We start from the raw sequence: 22,657 nt of genomic DNA on the forward strand, positions 1-22,657 counted from the left end.
AGCAGCGTTTTTTGTGTCCGCATGGCCTTGCGGAGCCAAACGCATCCGTCCTGACAATGTAAGTCAATGGGGACGGATCCCTTTGCATTTACACAAAATGGTGCAATTGTAAACGGATCCGTCCCCCATTGACTTTCAATGTAAGTCAGGACGGATCCGTATTGGGACTTAGAAATTAAAATCTAATACAAACAAATTGGTCCTGAACGGATGCATTCGTTTGTATTATATCGGTGCGGATCCGTCCTGTACAAGTACATGAACGCAAGTGTGAAAGTAGCCTTAGGGGGTGATGTTTACATGGGATTGTGCGTTGGAGGCGGCTGGGGAAGAGGTGATGTTATTTACATGGGACTGTATGGTGGAGGGAGGATTATAACTGCAGGGGGCACTGCAAATCCAGGGGACATTATAGGCGTTCTTATTACTACTGGGGGCTCTATAGGAGGGTCTTGTAGATCTGCCTTATTTCTACTAAGCGCACTATGGGGGCCTTATTACTACTGTGGGGTCTGTAGGGAGCTTTATTGCCACTGGGGGAACAATAGGGGGCCTTATTTCTACTAGGGACTCTGTGAGGGTATTATTAATATGGGAGGGCATTGTTGAGGAGCATTATCACGGTTGGGGCAGTGTTACTAATAAGGGCATTCTAGAAGGGAATTACTATTGGTGGGACTATGAGGAGCACTATTACTATGGGGGGCAGTAATGTTTCTTTAGGATAGTATTTGGGGGTATGAGGGGGGGGGGGGTTGAGGTTTTGGCATAGAAAGCAGCAGGATAACACTGTGGGGACTCCAGTTGGGGGATAATGATAGAAAGTGAGGAAGCTAAGATGTCTGTGTGTCACACTCTGCAGAGACGAGGCGGCTGAGAGAAGTTGTCCAGACCGAGAAGATGATGACAGAGAGGAGACGTCACCTGGAGGCCCTGGATGTGACAGGTAAGTGCCGCTGTATAGCAAGTACAGCATAGTGCGGGGGGGGGGGGGGGCATATTTATTGGGGCTTGTGCCCCGGATCTTTTGAGACCCTAGCAACGCCCCTGCCGCTAACCCTGCTACATCCGTAATTGCAATGCTTTTTGGGAGATGAAGGTGCTTGATCGTGAGTTCCTGGCTCCAACAGAAAGGGAAAAAAGTTATTCAGGTAAGCAGATAAGAGTGAAAAAGGAGTTTTAAACTGGTATGATAACCCCTTTAAAATTAGTTAATTGATCACAGGACACCCCTAATTATCTTTAAACCTTTCCTAAAAGCTCTGGTTGATTCTGCAACTGGTCAATCCTTTTCCCAGCAGCTGTCACTGCAGTAGCATTGGTATTATGTAGTAGTAACAAGTAGTATTATAGTAGCTGTTATATACAAACAGCCCGAGCTCATTACTTATTAGTTGCTCCGGATCATAAAGATCATTTCTCTCCTGTGTAAGAGATAAATCACCATGTTAAAGACTTCAGGATTGGACCAATTGTGTTTTCTTCTCCACCTTCAAAGAGCCACAGTATTTTTTACATTTCCATTCTTATAGCTTTATGATGGCTTGTTTTTTGCAGGACATGTTTTTTTTTGTAATGACAATTTAATTCATCATTACAGATGAGCCAATCGAAGCTGCCGAAGTGGAATTCGTTATGAATTTCAGGAAAAATTAGATTTGCACCGAATGCGTAGTAACGAATCACATTTTTCCTAAAATGTCGGCTGCACGTGTGAGGACATGGAGAAAGGAAGTCTGGGAAGGTGGGATCACCCATTCTGACATGCATGCAGCCAATCCGCAGCCAGTCCTGTGATGTCACAACCATATAAATACGGCAGCCATCTTAGATTTTGCCATTCACCAGTATAATTAGTGCAGGGAGAGAAGTCTCTGCAGGTGCTAGGGACAGTAATAGAAAAATCATCATTGTGCTCAAAGAAAAGGATTTAGAAGTGCAGGGAAAGATTATTCAAGGTGTAGGGAATAGTGTTGATCGAACACCAAAGTGCTCTGGTGCTTGAGTAGAACACTTTGGGATGCCCAGGTGCTCTACAGAGCACAATGAACGTCAATAAGAGCACCCGAGCATTAAACCAGGCACCCCCTGCTCTGAAGAGGGGAGGGTGTCTTATTCACAGGAAAAGGTCAGAAATTGATGGAAACACCACTGAAATGGTTTGGGAACAGCATAGGGAGGATATCTGAATGAATCTTGGACTCTCAGGTTGCTGCTCGGAACGATGTTGTACGAGTTGTATGCCACTTTTACAGACTGACAATAATACGCACAAAACTGAAGATAAAATCGATTTTACAGGGAAAATTGTTCGGAAACATTATTTTCTGCAAATTTACTTGTATATAAAGTGCAAGTACTGCCAATAATTACAAGGAAGAGGCACTTCGATACAACCTGTATATCACATAACGGAGGGTCTCATTCACATTGTGGTACAATTGTTCAGGTACTGGGACTCCTACACTCATAAATCCTATGCACTAAGTGAAAAGGCTGCCAAAAAGGAACCGGCACTCCAATACACCCTTTATTATACATAAAGGAGGGCAGCATCATGCACTCCCTTGAAAAGATATGATGGCCTGCTCGTGACCCTCAAATACATTAGGAGCAAGGGCCTGCTGGTGACCCTCTAAAACATTAGGGACAAGGGCCTGCTGCTGATCTGACCATCTAAAACATTAGGGGTGATGGTCTGCTGCTGAGCTGCCCCTCTAAAACATTAGGGGCGAGGGGCCTGCTGCTGATCTGACCATCTAAAACATTAGGGGTGAGGGTCTGCTGCTGAGCTGACCATCTAAAACATTAGGGTTGAGGGTCTGCTGTTGAGCTGACCCTCTAAAACATTAGGGGCGAGTGCAGCCTAATAAGCATGTTGATATGATGGAGGAAGAGGAGGAGGACGAGAAAAAAATGATTTAACCACATAGACTTAGTACATAGTACACTTTTTTTGGTGGAATGGGTACATGGGAATACAGTGTATTCAGTAAGTTATAAACAATACATTTAAAGTACCTTTATGTTCAGCCGCTTTCCTCTGGTGGAGTAGAGAAGTCAGGGACAATCCAGGCCTTGTTCATTTTTATAAGAGTCAACCTGTCAGCATTTTAAGTTGAAAGGCGGATGCGCTTATCAGTTATTATGCCCCCAGCAGCCTAAATACTAGTGATGAGCGGGAGGTGCCATATTCTATTTCGACAAAATTTGCGAATATTCGCTAGAATATTCATTTCATTTTCGTCGAAATCGAATATTCGTCATTTTTAGAGTTTTCGCGATTAATATGCGATTTAAATAATCATGTATTGCGATTGTAACTTAAGGCTACTTTCCTATTGGTTTGATATCTAGAATTAGCAAATAAGATGAATGTATTTGTCATATTCCTCAAAACAAAGATAACAAAGTACTCTCCATCTTCGTTTTAGCTCCATATTCGTCAACTTCGCTAATTCTAGCAATGATATAGGAAAGTTTACTATAGAGACAGCTGTGTTTAATTCGCTATGCAATTATATTACTTAGCTTTTTTTTTTAATAAATAGAATAATTATAATACTTATCATGTATTATAATTATTCTATTTATTTAAAAAAAAGCAAAGTAATATAATCGCATAGCGAATTAAACTTAGCTGTCTCTATAGTAAACTTTCCTATATGATTGCTAGAATTAGCGAAGTTGACGAATAGGTAGGTAAAGCGAAAATGGAGAATACTTTGTTGTCTTCGTTTTGTGGCTGGGTATTTTCGATTTTGTTCAAAAGCCTGGGGTATAGACATCTGTACGCTGCACTGGGACACAGAAGTGGATGTGCTAGCTGATGGTGCTTGTGAAGGTCATTGTGCAAGGGGGGGGGGGGCACCCATGCCTGCATCTTGGACAGGGGATTGGCCAGCACATAACATAGGGGAAGAAAAGGCAGTGGTGTGACCCGCAGACACTGATTATGGACCCAGGCATTCGGCCCACCTATTAGGGTGCTTTGATGCCATGTAGCGGATCATGCTGGTGGTGGTGAGGGAGATTTACGCAAGGGAGATTGCCGCAAGGGGATTCTCCGGGGAACAGTTGCGGGCCTGTTTGATGTGGCCCACCTTCTCCCTTTTGCCACACCACTGCCTCTTACAGCCTGTTGCATTGCTGCAGATCACTCCCGCTCTGTACTGCTGTCCTCACTCAGCTTGCCACCTTCCCAGGTTGGGTCAGTGATTTCATCATCCACCACCTCCCCTTCCACTTCCTCACTCTGGTCATCCTCCTGACTTGTTGACCTAACAACAACCTCACTTATTGACAACTGCGTCTCATCCTCATCATCAACACTAATTGCCGTTGACTTATTGGCAACTGTGTCTTATCATCATCATCCACCTTGTAAAACACTAATTGCGGTTCCCCATCGTCATCTTCTTCTGACTGTGGATGCTCAAGAGTTTGGGAATCAGTGAACAAGATCTCCTCATGTCCTTCTTCAAGCGGTCTTGACAAAAGGCCCAAATCAAGGCATGGCGCTGAAAAGAGCTCCTCGGAATATCCAAATGTGGGGTCACTTGTTTGCCAAGACTCTCCTTGGTGGAAGACAGGAGGATCAGGGTGAGGATTCTATTGACCAGACTACTGGCTACTGAGACTGGACTTAGTTTGGTGGAAGACAGGGTGGTGCTTAAACGACTAGAAGCATTATCTGCTGCAATCCAAATGACCACCTAGTCGCAATGGTGTGACTTCAAGAGTGGTGTCCTACGCCGACCTGCAAACTAGTATTTCAACGAGGGTCAGCCGGCACTCCGTTTGTAGGCGTGGTGCACGTGTCCAGGGCCGAAGTCCGAGTACAAATGAAAGAAAAGACCGGCACTCACTTTGTCTTCAAAGGTTTTTTTCTCTTTATTCGCCACGCATAGAAATGTTCAGTGACGCGCGTTTCGGCTCTGTAGCGAGCCTTTCTCAAACCAATGGCATATAACAAAGTCATACAATACAGGTGATTTAAATAGACCGCCGCAGCGGAAATGACATCATGTAGTCATGGTAATTTAGACAAACAAAATGGAATGAAAGGTAAGAAAGGAAAGAGAGAAAGCAAAGGGGGAGGGAACAAAAGAAAAGAGAAAACACAAAGTAACAATTTAAATAATCAGATACACGTGAGAAACAGCCCAATCGCAACAGCATCAATGAAAATGGTAGCAATCATGAATTCTTATGAAGTTCTCTAGATATTCGTACTAGCTTGCAATTCAGATGATGCGGTTGGGGGGTTCCTCACGTTTTCTGTAAAATACAAAAAAATAAAGTATAAGTTTAACATACATATAAAAGAAACAGACATCTACAGGAAGCTATGGAGATCATACTCCCGGTTTAACCCCATGGGTTCCAGTGTCTGAAGTGTATGAATCCAATAGGATTCACGCTTCTTTAGCATTTTTAAACGATTACCACCTCTGCGAGGTTGTTGTACCTGCTCAATAATTTGAAAGCGCAATTGCGCAATATTGTGCTTACAGCGGTCAAAGTGATGAGGGACGGGTAGGAGTAAATTATTTTTTCTAATAGTGGACTTATGCTTGGAGAAGCGGTCCTTCATTCGCATGGATGTTTCACCTATATATAACAGTCCACAAGGGCACTTGAGTAAATATATGATAAAACTGCTATTGCATGTGAAAAAGCCTCGAACTGGAAAGCGCTTGCCTGTATGGGGATGCGTAAAATATTCCCCTTTAATTACACTTGAACAGTGTATACACCCTAGGCAAGGGAATGTGCCCTTTCTAGGAGTTGATAGAGTCTTCTGTCGCTTCTCAGTTTGAGCACTGCCCACATCCGCCCTCACCACCATATCGCGGATATTTTTGTTACGTTTATAACACAATAATGGAGGATTTTTAAACTCCTCAATAGAGGGATAAGCCCTTGACAAAATGTTCCAATGCTTAGAAAAAATAAGTCGACACTTATTGACCCATGGGTGGACCCACTTTAATTTTCAATATATCCTCTAAAAGCCTAAGTCCTCTTCAGTTGCAGGTACTGGAGAAGGGACTATCATTTTGTCCTACTAGTCCGCTCGACAGTTTTGAGTTTGACATGGACTGTCAGCGCTTCTTTAGGAATCTCTGACTTAAGGCACACTTCTCAGGCTTGCAGTCCACTAATGTTGAAAAAAGCGCAAGCACAGCAACCACCAGTGACACTTGCTTATCATTGAAGGATTTTGGACTGAGAACCAAGAGTCACTTTCAACCACCTAAGTGCTATCATCCTGTTGAAACGTTTATTTTATTGGTCCAACGTGACATGTCAAAATCTTTGCAGGAGATACGGCAGAGTGGATTTCATGTAAACCACAACTTGTCGCGCCTTGAAAAGCAGGCTATCGATAACTTATTGGGGGACGATAGCCTGATTTTCAAGCCTGCTGACAAGGGGGGTGCTCTTGTCCTTATGGACAAGGAGTATTACGTCAGTGAGATCTTGGGCCAGTTGGCCAATACCGATGTATATCGTCCTTTGGACGGCGATCCGGTATACATTATAAAAAAGAAATTGTGTACTTTGGTTGATACATTCATTTCACAGCAGATTATTGACCCCAAATTGGGGGAATATCTGATTAATCATCATCCTGTAACACCGGTGTTTTATACACTGCCCAAAGTGCACAAATCTTTGTCTCAACCACCGGGTCGGCCCATTGTGGCCTTGACTGACTCTATCTTGTCTCCACCAGCTATTTTGCTTGAAAAGGTTATGACACCCCTAACCAAAAATATGCCGTCTTTCCTGCTTGATACGAATCAATTTTTGCATGAGGTTGGGACCCTGGTGTTACAGGATGATGATTTATTAGTAACCTTCGATGTTTGTTCTCTGTACACTTCTATTGTTCACTGGAAGGGTATACGGGCTGTAGAGTGGCTTCTATCCTTCTCCTCTCACAGTGAAGGTGCCAAAGAATTTTTCCTGAAACTTCTTGAAATCATTTTAACTGAAAATTATTTTTTATTTCAGGACACCTACTACCAGCAGTGCTGTGGGACCGCGATGGGCTCGAATGCCGCACCGCCATATGCAAATTCATACATGTCATGGTTTGAAGACAAGTATATTTACACCAATGATCTGTTTAAAATTCATTGTATTTTTTGGCGAAGATTCGTAGATGACGTGTTTTGTGTATGGCGGGGCGGCATTCGATCCCTTCGTGCCTTTTCAGAATTTTTGAATTCAATTTGGCCCGAGCTGCAGTTTACGTTACATTATAGTGATCATGAGATTAATTTTTTAGACACCCTGGTCATTAAGGGTGCAGGTGGGTCAATTGTGACTGATTTGTATATCAAAAATACCGACAAAAATTCTCTTCTCCATTTCTCAAGCTATCATCCTCCCACAGTAAAAAAAGCATTACCCCATTCCCAATTTCAAAGGGTACGTAGGATTGTTTCCAATACTGAAGTGAAAGAAAAACGTCTTGATGAAATGTCTATGAGATTTGAGAATAGAGGATATCCCACAGCACTGCTGGATAGTGAGAGGAGTAGGGTCACCTCCTTGACCCCTAAACAGGAGTCCAGGGGGTCACGTATACCGTTTGTTACTAAGTTCCACCCATGGGTCAATAAGTGTCGACTTATTTTTTCTAAGCATTGGAACATTTTGTCAAGGGCTTATCCCTCTATTGAGGAGTTTAAAAATCCTCCATTATTGTGTTATAAACGTAACAAAAATATCCGCGATATGGTGGTGAGGGCGGATGTGGGCAGTGCTCAAACTGAGAAGCGACAGAAGACTCTATCAACTCCTAGAAAGGGCACATTCCCTTGCCTAGGGTGTATACACTGTTCAAGTGTAATTAAAGGGGAATATTTTACGCATCCCCATACAGGCAAGCGCTTTCCAGTTCGAGGCTTTTTCACATGCAATAGCAGTTTTATCATATATTTACTCAAGTGCCCTTGTGGACTGTTAAATATAGGTGAAACATCCATGCGAATGAAGGACCGCTTCTCCAAGCATAAGTCCACTATTAGAAAAAATAATTTACTCCTACCCGTCCCTCATCACTTTGACCGCTGTAAGCACAATATTGCGCAATTGTGCTTTCAAATTATTGAGCAGGTACAACAACCTCGCAGAGGTGGTAATCGTTTAAAAATGCTAAAGAAGCGTGAATCCTATTGGATTCATACACTTCAGACACTGGAACCCATGGGGTTAAACCGGGAGTATGATCTCCATAGCTTCCTGTAGATGTCTGTTTCTTTTATATGTATGTTAAACTTATACTTTATTTTTTTGTATTTTACAGAAAACGTGAGGAACCCCCCAACCGCATCATCTGAATTGCAAGCTAGTACGAATATCTAGAGAACTTCATAAGAATTCATGATTGCTACCATTTTCATTGATGCTGTTGCGATTGGGCTGTTTCTCACGTGTATCTGATTATTTAAATTGTTACTTTGTGTTTTCTCTTTTCTTTTGTTCCCTCCCCCTTTGCTTTCTCTCTTTCCTTTTTTACCTTTCATTCCATTTTGTTTGTCTAAATTACCATGACTACATGATGTCATTTCCGCTGCGGCGGTCTATTTAAATCACCTGTATTGTATGACTTTGTTATATGCCATTGGTTTGAGAAAGGCTCGCTACAGAGCCGAAACGCGCGTCACTGAACATTTCTATGCGTGGCGAATAAAGAGAAAAAAACATTTGAAGACAAAGTGAGTGCCGGTCTTTTCTTTCATTTGACCTGCAAACTAGGACATGAAGCTAAGTATGGTGGATGAGTGTGTTTCTTGTGCTCTGGCATCAGGCACAGTTTCACCACGCCCATGGCCTCTGCGTGCACCATCAGCATCACGGCCACTTCCGCGTTCCTTACTGCTCACCTTGAGCATATTAAATAGTATATATGCTTGCAAGTATGTCACATGTACAGTAGCACAGGTTTTGTAATTGTATGCACAAATAAATTACACTGAATGTCACAAATATTTAGGGTGCGCAAACGTTATACAGGAGATGCAGCGCAGGTAATTTCGCTGTCACCAGCATCTAAGCAAAAATTACACTGAATGTCACAGATATTTAGGATGCACAAACATTATACAGGAGATGTAGTGTAGGTATTGTTGCTGTTAGCAGCGGCGAAAAAAGTACACTGAATGTCCCAGATATTTAGGATGTGCAAACGTTTTACAGGAGATGTAGCACATGTAATGTCGCTGTCACCAGCTCTGAACAAATTACACTGAATGTCACAGATTTTTAGGATGCACATACATTATACAGGAGATGTAGCGCAGGTAATGTCACTGTCACCAGTGCCAAAAAAGTTACTCTGAATGTCACATATATTTAGGATGCGCAAACGTTATACAGGAGATGTAGAGCAGGTACTGTTGCGGTTAGCAGCGGTGAAAAAATTACACTCAATGTCACAGATATTTAGGAAGCTCAAATGTGCAGCGTCCCACTACGTTTGTGTGGGCACTGCTTAAAAGTACTTTTTACCTTAAAAACTGAACTAATTTATCCCGCAATATCCCTGTTACCAGGCAGATTAGGTGTAATTTATACATCCCACCACGAGATGGGGATGACACTTAGGTTCTATATATACCTAGTTCAGGCCTAGTGAGACAGGATAGGACAGGACAGGTCAGTGGTTGTTGATTGGTTAGTCAGTCTGCTGAGAGTGAGAGAGTGCAGATCTAGCACTTCTGCTCTGATGAAAAGTTTAGTCCAGAAAGGGACAAGAGAAAAGACTTATACATCCAAAGGATAAAAGCCACAAATCAGGCATCAAGGACCTTTGGGATAGATGAAGGATACCATAGCCTCCGGCAACCTCACCAAATTACACTGATACCGAAAATATCCGGCTAAGCTTAAATCAAGCCTAAGAAAGCCTAGGAACAGTGGACTTGCAGATTAACTGTAATACCAATAAGAGACTGTATTTTGTACTGCTGCAACCAAAGTCAACTTCAGTAAAAGTTGTGAGTTGTACCTTACTACTGTCTACTTCATTATTACTACTATTGGTTGTACCACCATTAACGGTACTGGCATCACGACAATAACCATCAAGGGACTCAGCCGCAACAAGCACCCTAAGCACCCCTAACATCAAGGGCACCTCAACCACCATCTTGGCAGATGCTTCCCTACCACAGAGCGTGCCCGGGTGATTTTGTGCTGTCCACATCAACACTGTGCTGCCAGGGAGGCTTTCTGCTAACCGTGAGTAAACTGATGAACTGTGTTATAATTTGGCCCCTCATCGGTCCACCGTGCACCTCACGTGTTGCCCCTGCGCTGCTGGCTGGCTACATATCTTTTCTTGGCTTAACGAACAGGATATTAACCCTTGCGCCATATTTGAGAGACTGTCGCACGTGGATAAGCCCCTTTACTTGATTGAGAGACTTTTGCTTATTGTGTGCTGTTTTGGGCTACAGAACTGTTTAAACTGCTTGGAAAGTATATGGAGGTGCTATACTAGTTCCCAGCATAAAAATCGCTGTGTTAAAAGTGAGACAATCCGACATTTGCCACTAAAACGGCTTGCTGTCAGTGAATAGACTGTTTATATGCACTTAAGATGGCTGCCGGAGCTCTTGTTTGAAAAAGAAATACTGCGCCATCACTGTGTACAAGTTAGCGACACCCACTGAAGAGCAGGACAACGTAGTGCCGCCCATTTATGCAAACTGTCTGGTCAAGCCCATCCTACCTTTACTGTGTTGTTTCTGAGAGGACTGCCCTGTATGCATAATCTACATGTCAGCATGTCTGTACAAGATGATAACGTGCAACCTGACCTCCGCGGACCCCCTGCGGCAGCCGCAGCCGTTCCCGGCTCAATACTAACTGCAGCACCCAGTCTAATGCCTTTAACCATGCCTTATTATTTTGAGACCCCCTGGTTCCCATGGTATTCTGGAGAGGTTCATACTTTAAGGGACTTTAAAGAGAAAATTCTTGCGTGTTCAGATTGTACCCTGTAGCCCCAGAACAGCAGATGGAGATTCTCCTTGTGCAATTGGAAGGAGCTGCACTCAGAGAAGTGAAATCCTGGCCAAGCTCAGAAAGGAGGACACTGGAGCAGATATTTGAACGTCTCTACACCACCTTTGAACCCAGAACCGTGTCAGAGGTCAAGATGAGGTTCTTCAGCAAGAAACAGCAATCGGGTGAGTCGCTCAGAAACTTTGCATTATCTTTGCAGGAAGCCCTTAGCGCTATTGTTCAAGTAGACCCGTGAGGCAGAGAATCTGGACAAAACCCTGAAAGAGCAATTTATTGAAGGTGTCAATACAGACAATTTAAAGAGCCGGCTAAGAATGCTAGCCGCTCAGCGTCCAAGTGCTGCTTTCTTAGACTTTAAAGAGTTAGCTATCAGTATACTGGGAAAAAGTTCACCGACAGAACCAGTTAGATCTGCTGTAGTGCCAGCAACATAGCCGGTCACCCCTGTGAAACCTTTACCTGTTGTCAGTCAGGCAACTCAAGCCCCAATTCCTGACACAGTTGCTGCCCTTACTGAGCAAGTCCAATTCCTGACTAAAAGTCTGGAGAAAGTAAAAAAAATAATTGGAACAATGGGAAAAACCACTATTGCTGGAGGATGAGAAACCTGTGTCCAGAAGGCTCTTCTCTCCTGATTATAAAGAGACTTATTCTAGAAATTCAGGCAGACGCCCACCTGAACGCACTAGTACCCCCAAGCGGCCTATTTGCACATACTGTCACAAGCCAGGCCATACTGAAGCCACCTGCTGGCAGTTAAACGGGCGACCCCTGAGGCCAAGGACCACACCTCAGGAGGTAAATCAATCGGTCCAGAAGATCCTTATTGGATGCCAAGATATGTAGGATCCTGTCCAGAAGTGACACTTCAAATAAATGTAGTTCCTTTTGTTGCCCTAGTTGACACAGGATCCCAAGTCACTACAATCCAACAAACCACATTTGAAAAATACTGGGACCAAAATCAACTTACCCAGCCCCCAGAATCCTGGCTGAGTCTCAGAGCCAGTAACGGCAAACCTGTACCAATACTGGGTTACTGGGAACCTACCATTCAAGTAGGAGGAACTATCCTATCCCAACAAGGCATTATTATGGTACAAGTCAAAGAAAATAACAATAACCCTCCAATAGTCCTAGGAATGAATGTCCTCAGGAACTGTTATGTTGAAATGCTGGAAGCCTTACAGTCAGTGCCTACTGCTTCTTTTGCTTCTAAGAAGGTGATCCAACAAACCGTCTGTGTACTAAATGCACAACAGAGATTTGCCAATGAAAAAGGAGAAATCTGCTGTGTCCGCATCCGAGATAATCAACCTGTGATTCTCAAACCCAACACCGAAACCCTTTTGTGGTGCCGAGCTGAAATCGGAGTTCAAGGTCAAGACTGTAGAGCCAGTTGTCTTGGAAGACTATCCTCTAGTTAGAGCCGCAAGAAGCCTAGTAAACATCTTTGAAGGTAAAGTGCCTATTCGTCTCCTAATCTTGAGAGATCACAGTGTAACATTAACAAAATACCGTCCCATTGCACAGCTGATCCAGGTTACCTTTCAAGATGTCATCAGCGTGACTACAGATCCCAAGAAACAACACCCACAGGGCCAAAATTTAAACACCCCCTGGTGGAAAGAACTTCATGTGGGAGATGCTTCCGCATCAGAACACCAATTGGAAGGAGTACTGCAAGTCATGAAGGAGCATCACCGTGCCTTCAGTAAGCATTCTACAGACTATGGGGAAGTGGATATCATAAAACATTCCATCCCTACAGGTTCACACACAGCGATCAAGGAAAGGTATCGGGCTATACCACCTACTATGTACCAATCCGTAAAACAAATGATTCAAGAGATGAAAGACTCAAATATCATCAAAGACAGCCATAGCCCATGGGCTGCACCACTAGTCCTTGTCCGTAAAAAAGACGGCAACATCAGATTCTGTGTGGACTACAGAAAAATCAACCAAATTACTCTAAAAGATGCTTACTCTTTACCATGCATAGAGGAATCCTTGACAGCTTTAGGATCTTCAGCCTACTTCTCTACTTTTGATTTAACCAGTGGATACTGGCAAGTACCAATGGCAACTGAAGATTGTGAGAAGACTGCATTTACCACCCCTATGGGCCTATTTGAATTCAACTGCATGCCTTTTGGACTTTGCAATGCGCCTGGAACTTTTCAGAGATTAATGGAGCGTTGTCTGGGCCACAACAATTTTGAAACTGTCCTGTTGTACTTGGATGATGTCACCATCTACTCCAAATCTTATGAAGATCATTTGAAACATTTGGCCGAAGTTTTTCAAGTTCTCATTAAGCATTGACTAAAAGTCAAACCATCCAAGTGTCATCTACTGAAGCCATAAGTCAAATACTTAGGGCATATTGTCAGCTCCGAAGGTGTTAAACCAGATACAGAGAAGATAGCCGCAGTCCGAAATTGGCCTACCCCTACTACGGTGAAGGAAGTAAGAAGTTTCCTCAGTTTCGCAGGATATTACAGACGCTTCATTCCTCACTTTGCCCAAATTGCAGAACCAATATTAGAACTTCTGAGAGGACATCCTAATAATAAACGATATCATAAATCTCCAATACTAGTTGAATGGAACACTGAAAGAGAAATTGCCTTCCAGCTCCTGAAAAAGAAGTTAACAGAACCACCAATCTTAGGTTATCTGGATTACCAACAACCATTTCATCTTTACACGGATGCAAGTAAGATAAGCTTGGGAGCTGTCTTGTCGCAAATACAAGAAGGTAAAGAAAAGGTTGTTTCCTACGCTAGTAGATCTCTTAGAGGTACTGAAAGAAACAACCAAAACTACAGTTCCTTCAAATTGGAATTCCTCGCACTCGTGTGGGCTGTTACAGAAAAGTTTAAAGATTACCTTGCCGCAACACCCTTCATGGCCTTCACAGATAACAACCCACTAGCACATCTTAACACTGCCAAATTAGGAGCATTGGAACAAAGATGGGCATCCAGCCTTGCTAACTACAATTTCACCGTAAAGTACAGAACAGGGAAAACAAATGAAAATGCAGATGCATTATCCCGTTTGCCAACTCAAGAAGACCCTACTTCACAAGAAGATGTTTGGGAATAGGTAGAGATGCCATCCTTCTACAAAAACTTTGCCCACCAAGACATCATCACTGTCAAAGGGAAAAGGTCCTTAACCTTCCACAACAAGTGGATCCAAAATCTCAAGTGGACAAAGAAAGATGGATCAAGTTGCAAAATGAAAGCAGAGTGTTAGGTGAACCTACAAGATTTCTTCACCAGTGGAAGAACACCAGAAAGAATCCGCAGGAGGAATGCTGATCTAGAGTTGTCAAAACCATGGAGACACAGAAAACACCTCTTTCTACAGAAGGGCCTACTATTAAGAAGAACTTTAGACCCAATTACCTGGGATCGTCTATATCAAATCCTAATACCACGCCGAGATGCCAGAATAATTCTTGAGATGTACCATGATCAATCAGGACATGTTGGTGTGCAGAAAACAGAAGACACCATCCGTAGAAGATTCTATTGGATCGGGATGAGAGGAGACATTGAAAAATGGTGATGAGAATGTTCCACCTGTGCTGTTGGAAGAAATGAGAAACATGACCAAAAAGCACCCTTACATTCCATTGTAAGCAGAACACCATTAGAAATACAGGGAGTGCAGAATTATTAGGCAAATTAGTATTTTGACCACATCATCCTCTTTATGCATGTTGTCTTACTCCAAGCTATATAGGCTCGAAAGCCTACTACCAATTAAGCATATTAGGTGATGTGCATCTCTGTAATGAGAAGGGGTGTGGTCTATTGACATCAACACCCTATATCAGGTGTGCATAATTATTAGGCAAATGAGTATTTTGACCACATCATCCTCTTTATGCATATTGTCTTACTCCAAGCTGAATAGGCTCGAAAGCCTACTACCAATTAAGCATATTAGGTGATGTGCATCTCTGTAATGAGAAGGGGTGTGGTCTAATGACATCAACACCCTATATCAGGTGTGCATAATTATTAGGCAACTTCCTTTCCTTTGGCAAAATGGGTCAAAAGAAGGACTTGACAGGCTCAGAAAAGTCAAAAATAGTGAGCTATCTTGCAGAGGGATGCAGCACTCTTAAAATTGCAAAGCTTCTAAAGCATGATCATCGAACAAGCAAGAGTTTTATTCAAAATAGTCAACAGGGTCGCAAGAAGCGTGTGGAAAAACCAAGGCGCAAAATAACTGCCCATGAACTGAGAAAAGTCAAGCGTGCAGCTGCCAAGATGCCACTTGCCACCAGTTTGGCCATATTTCAGAGCTGCAACATCACTGGAGTGCCCAAAAGCACAAGGTGTGCAATACTCAGAGACATGGCCAAGGTAAGAAAGGCTGAAAGACGACCACCACTGAACAAGACACACAAGCTGAAACGTCAAGACTGGGCCAAGAAATATCTCAAGACTGATTTTTCTAAGGTTTTATGGACTGATGAAATAAGAGTGAGTCTTGATGGGCCAGATGGATGGGCCCGTGGCTGGATTGGTAAAGAGCATAGAGCTCCAGTCCGACTCAGACGCCAGCAAGGTGGAGGTGGAGTACTGGTTTGGGCTGGTATCATCAAAGATGAGCTTGTGGGGCCTTTTCGAGTTGAGGATGGAGTCAAGCTCAACTCCCAGTTCTACTGCCAGTTTCTGGAAGACACCTTCTTCAAGCAGTGGTACAGGAAGAAGTCTGCATCCTTCAAGAAAAACATGATTTTCATGCAGGACAATGCTCCATCACACGCGTCCAAGTACTCCAAAGCATGGCTGGCAAGAAAGGGTATAAAAGAAACCTCCTTGTTCACCTGATCTGAACCCCATTGAGAACCTGTGGTCCATCATCAAATGTGAGATTTACAAGGAGGGAAAACAGTGCACCTCTCTGAAGGGAGGCTGTGGTTGCTGCTGCACGCAATGTTGATGGTCAAAACACTGACAAAACACTGACAGAATCCATGGATGGCAGGCTTTTGAGTGTCCTTGCAAAGAAAGGTGGCTATATTGGTCACTGATTTGTTTTTGTTTTGTTTTTGAATGTCAGAAATGTATATTTGTGAATGTTGAGATGTTATATTGGTTTCACTGGTAAAAATAAATAATTGAAATGGGTATATATTTGTTTTTTGTTAAGTTGCCTAATAATTATGCACAGTAATAGTCACCTGCACACACAGATATCCCCCTAAAATAGCTAAAACTAAAAACAAACTAAAAACTACTTCCAAAAATATTCAGCTTTGATATTAATGAGTTTTTTGGGTTCATTGAGAACATGGTTGTTGTTCAATAATAAAATGAATCCTCAAAAATACAACTTGCCTAATAATTCTGCACTCCCTGTAGTTGCAATTGACCATGTGGAGCTGTAACCAAGTCGCTCAGGTTACACATATGCTATGACCATCATTGATCATTACACTAAATTTGTTGTAGCCGTGCCTTTCAACAGACTTGACCGCAACAACTGCAGATGCTTTCTGGAAACATTTCTTATTGCCATATGGATGCCCAGAGAGAATCCTTACAGATAAGGGATCGGCCTTTGAATTACAACTCTTCAAAGAACTGTGTACTTTCCACAACTGTCAGAAAATCAGGACCACAGCATACCATCCCCAAGGGAATGGGCTTTGTGAAAAAATTAACCAAACTCTAATTGAGATTTTAAGAGCAGTCCCACCTGCTACAAGAAATGATTGGCCTACTCTATTGCCTCAGTTGATGTATACCTACAATAACACTATTCATTGTTCTACTGGGTATACACCCTACTACCTTATGTTTGGCCGACAAGGTACATTACCTGCTGACCACACTTTGGGAGTACAAGTGCCTGATGCAATCAACCCTCTACCAAAACCTGATTGGGTGACTGAACACCAAAGACGCTTGATTGATGCACAAGAAATTGTTCAGCAACGCATGGAACATGCTCATGAAAAACAACAGAAAGACTATAATCAATCTGCCAAGGCAGAACCTCTCAAAGTTGGTGATCGTGTGTGGTTAAAAAATAATCATCATACCAGCAAGTTAGATAGCAAATGGGAGAGAGAACTTTACACCATTACTGCTATTCTCAATTCAGAAACTGATACGTATGAGAATACCCAAGAGGACAAATCCTGTGTAGTACATCGAAATCGCCTAAAATTGTGTCTTAAAGAAGACACTCCAGTAGAAACTTCTCAAGAAGAAGCTGTTCCAGAAGAAATTCAAGCCATTGAGCCAGAACCTGAAAAATAGTCTGGTTCAGAATAACCAATACAGTCCTTTGGAAAAAACATTATTAGCCTTTGATCCTTGGCAATGGTTCTTAACACCATGGCTCAACATCTTAGTGCCTGCTAAAACTAACACCACAACACTTCAACCAGAAGCTGAAGTTACTGCAACTCAGGAAACATCAAATTCCCTTGAAGCAAGGTCTGAAGAGTCTCAGCCGCTTCGTAGATCCGACCGGATTACAAGAGGACAACCACCAGTCCGTTACTGAGATTTCCTGCTCCAGCAGCCGAGAAGATAACTTCCAGCTCTGTCAATTCAATGTTGAGGACATCCTTAACTTGTCTGGAGTTCCAGCGATCCAGAAAAAGACTAATCTACGGTTATCATGTTCCATTTTCCTTAAAGTACTTTTTAAGGGACAATTTGCCTGTTTGCAATGTTCATAGACTTTCACGTACCTTAGCCTCCGTGATATTATTCTTGTGATATTTTCCTGTGCCCAGGGAACGGACTCATACTATGTGAGCCTCCTGAGATGTTTTATTTTTGTTTTTCTTCACCTTTATGGACTATTTTGGTTTCAGGTACATTATCAGTCTTCAGAAAGAAAAAAAAATGTGTTACCCAATTTGTCACATTTTGTTGTTGCCTGAGATATGCCTGCCTAACAAATTTTTATTTAGAGGTACAAAAGGTACAAGAATGAAAGTTATGGTATTGTTTTCATATGCATGCATGTTTTTCCCCTTCTTATATCTTACAGGAAGATACAACATCGAGTCAAGAATGTGTTGAGGACGACTTACATTTTACCATGGGTGTATGCAGCGTCCCACTACGTGTGTGTGGGCACTGCTTAAAAGTACTTTTTACCCTAAAAACTTTATTATGCTGTATTATATGACTTTGTACAAATTTATCCCGCAATATCCCTGTTACCAGGCAGATTAGGTGTAATTTATACATCCCACCATGAGATGGGGATGACACTTAGCTTCTATATATACCTAGTTAAGGCCTAGTGAGACAGGACAGGACAGGTCAGTGGTTTTTGATTGGTTAGTCAGTCTGCTGAGAGTGAGAGAGTGCAGATCTAGCACTTCTGCTCTGATAAAAGTTTAGTCCAGAAAGGGACAAGAGAAAAGACTTATACATCCAAAGAATAAAAGCCACAAATCAGGCATCAAGGACCTTTTGGATAGTCAGGTGAAGGATACCATACCTCACCAAATTACACTGATACCGAAAATATCCGGCTAAGCTTAAATCAAGCCTAAGAAAGCCTAGGAACAGTGGACTTGCGGATTAACTCTAATACCAACAAGAGACTGTATTTTGTACTGCTGCAACCAAAGTCAACTTCAGTAAAAGTTGTGAGTTGTACCTTACCACTGTCTACTTCAGTATTACTATTATTGGTTGTACCACCATTAACAGTACTGGCGTCACAACAAAAATCATCAAGGGACTCAGCCACATCAAGCACCCTAAGCACCCCTAACATCAAGGGCACCTCAACCACCATCTTGACTGATGCTTCCCTACCACAGAGTGTGCCCCGGAGGATTTCGTGCTGTTCACCTCAACACTGTGCTGCCAGCCCATGGAGGTTTTCTGCTAACCGTGAGTAAACTGATGAACTGTGTTTTATAATTTGGCCCCTCATCGGTCCACCGGGCACCTCATGTGTTGCCCCTGCGCTACTGGCTGGCTGCAAATGTTATACAGGAGATGTTGTGCAGGGAATGTCGCTGTCACCAGCGGCAAAAAAATGGCACTGAATGTCACAGATATTTAGGATGCACAAACGTTATACAGGAGATGTAGCACACGTAATGTCGCTATCACCAGCGGCGAAAACATGAAACTGAATGTCACAGATATTTAGGATGAGCAAACGTTGTACAGGAGATGTTGCGCAGGTAAAGTCATTGTCAGCAGTGGCCAAGCAATTGCGCTGAATGTCGCAGATATGTGCAAATGTAACACAACAGATGTAGCAGAGGTGTGTCACTGTCAGCAGCAGACAAACAATTGCACGCAATTTAGCGCAGGTTGCGCTCATAATATATATTACAGCCAGATAAAACAATAGTCCTTAAAAGGACTTTCAACAGTAAACCATGCTTGAAAAAAATAACAATTCCTGTCCCTACAGTATCTTTCCCTTGCTGCAGCTCTCCCTGACTAAGACAGAGCCAAACCACGTGTCATCGGGTGCTATATAGAACTCGATAACGCGTTCTGGCCAGCCAATCACTGTAATGCCAGTAACCAACATGGTTACGGCATTACAGTGAGTGCCAGTACTTCCTTGCACATTTATTGGCTGCATAGCAGGCAACAAACGTACAGGGAGGATACTTGAGCATCGCGCTCGAGCACTTGTGGTGCAACACTAGTAGGGAAAGGATAGGGAGGAATTAGAGATTAGCAAATTTTTCAAAAATCAGATTAGTCGGGTCGCCAAATTTTTCGGGAAAAATTTGGTTCGATACGAATACATTTTCTGCGAATTACGTTAAAAAAAAAGGCTATTTCCTGGCTACTGAAAGCCTTTATAGTGGTGTATAACACTGTGCCTTGTAGTAAAATGCATAGTGAGTCTGCTGTGGTAGTGAAATAATACTGTGAGTCAGTATGACATGCAGATGACAGGCGTCGCTTTTAGAATCACAGTATACTTCACTTATTTGGGTGGACACAGGGCCAAAACTGACCAAATAACTTAAGTATCAACTCAGTCTTAGGCCTCATGCACACGACCGTTGTTTGGGTCTGCATCCGAGCCGCCGCTTTGGTGGCTCGGATGCGGACCCATTCACTTCAATGGGGACGGAAAGTTGCGGACAGCACTCCGTGTGCTGTCCGAATCCGTGGCTCCGTTCTGCGGCCCCGTTAAAAAAATATAACGTCCTATTCTTGTCCGTGCTTTGCGGACAAGAATAGGCATTTATATTGTCAGCGCCCATTCCGTTCCGCAAATTGTGGAAGGCAGCATGGGTGGCTTCCGTTTTTTGCAGACCACAATTAAAAGCATGGCTGTGTGCATGAGGCCTTACAGGTAGATGTTAGCGCCAATAAGGAGTGCACTCTTTTTACACCGTCGTCAGCTGATTCTACATAGATGTCTACAGCACCAGTTCTATTAAACACTTATGCAAGTAGAGCCCAAGATAGAGTTGCGAGGGTGTCAGCAGTACGTTTGTGTAGACGTTACTGACTAATTTTCCCAATTCACTGATACGTCAGAACAATTACCTAGAAAAAACTGATCCTGTCTGTGGAGCATATGCCTTCACTCGGTCAGCATTTGCTCAATAATCCATCAGTATTGCTAAAGGCAAAAAAATATGGAGTGGATCGAAAACAGAGATGACACGTGAATGGTGTTTTCTACCTACTCCTGCTTTTGGTTACCAAATCATAAGCCAATTCTGATGGGACCATACAGGCCTTAAAGCTGCTACACAGGATCCATTGTGCATCTCGTTTTTACTTCCTTCTGACAGATCAGAAGAAGTGTCAAATAAATGATGATGTCAGCCAAGCCGAAAGCCAAAATAGTGGACAAGTCATGAAGTGGGGAAGGTGGGAACAGCATAAGAAGTCCACAGAGTGGACCTATGACATAGTGGGGAGGTGAAAGCAGCATGAGGAGACCACAGAGCGGCACAATGACAGAGTCTGGAGGTGGCAGCAGCATGAGTAGGCCACAGAGTGGTACAATGACAGAGTCTGGAGGGGGCGGCAGCATCAGGAGGCCAAAGAGTGGCAAGGTGACATACTGTGGAGGTGGGAGGCAATACCAGTACCCGCTGAAGATGGTGGGTTAAAGAAGGAGCACTTAGCATCAGATGTGTGGCATTAGGCATGTAACAGCATCAGAATAGTAGCTGAAGCAGGTAGCCAGAAGAAACCGGTCTCTTTTGTCAAATTGTTGGTGTGGCACCATGGATGATCTACCGTATTTTTTGCCGATTAAGACTCACTTCCCCCTCCCCCCAAAAGTGGGGGGAAAGTGCCCCTGCATCTTATGGGGCGAATGCTGGCAATTTACATCGCAGTCTGCGATGTATTAGTGAGGAGGGAGGAGGGACTGTAGTAGGCGGGGAGAGCGGCGGGCCCATGCAGGCACTGTACTCTGGCCCCGTAGCTCAGTATGTATTGTATTATAGGTAGTGTTAATCATCAGATCTAAACTAAATAATAATGATGCGCTCCCCCTGCTCCCCATGTGCTTACCGGTACATGTCACGCTCCTGTAGTAAGAACTAGCAGCTAGCAGGCAGGCCGGGCAGCCGTAACTCACGGAGGTCACGTGCCTGCTCTGCCTACTTTATGAATGAAGTAGGCGGAGCAGGCACGTGACGCCGCCCGGCCTGCATGCTAGCTGCTAGTGCTTACTATAGGAGCGTGACATGTGTGTACCGGTAAGTACATGGGGAGCAGGGGGAGCGCATCATTATTATTAGATTTGATGATTAACACTACGTATAATACAGTACATACTTAGCTGCGGGGCCAGAGTACAGTGCCTGCACGGCCCCGCCGCTCTCCCCACCTACAACAGTCCCTCCCTAGGAATCTGTGAATGGGATAATGAGGTGGGGGGTCTATGGATGGCATTATGATGGGAGGATCTATGGATGGGACTGTTATGGGGGGGGATCTGTGGATGACACATATAGCAGTGTCATCCACAGATCCATCACCCCATAACAGTGCCATCCACAGTTCCCCCCATCATAATGCCATCCACAGATCCCCCCCACCATCATAATGCCATCCACAGATCCCCCCACCATCATAATTCCATCCACAGAGCCCCCCATCATAATGCCATCCACAGCTCCCCCCATAACAGTGCCATCAACAAATCCCCCACCCCATAACAGTGCATCATCCACAGATCCCCCATAATAGTGTCATGCACAGACCACCATTTGTTTAAACCCACCAAAAGCACACCTTTTAGTTAAAAAAAGGTTTTCTTATTTTCCTCCTCAAAAACCTAGGTGCGTCTTATAGGGTGAAAAATACGGTAGTCTGATGCATCAGGCATTGATGTGTAAAATTCCTGGCTGATTCATCTTGATGCAGTGTTCCACTATGTGCTGTATGTGGGCACTTTAAACTCTTGCTAAATGTAATTTCAAATGTATTGTGGTATCATGCTGTAATTCCCTTTAACAGGATGGCAGTGTCATTTACCTTTATTTGCCCCTAGGTGGTGCTTGCACTATATATATATATATATATATATATATATATAGCTGGGGGGGAAGTGGGGGTGTAAAGTTAGTGTGTCCGATGCTAATGAAAAGATA

This window comes from Bufo gargarizans, chromosome 6, assembly GCF_014858855.1.
Source record: "Bufo gargarizans isolate SCDJY-AF-19 chromosome 6, ASM1485885v1, whole genome shotgun sequence".
Classification (NCBI taxonomy): Eukaryota; Metazoa; Chordata; class Amphibia; order Anura; family Bufonidae; genus Bufo; species Bufo gargarizans.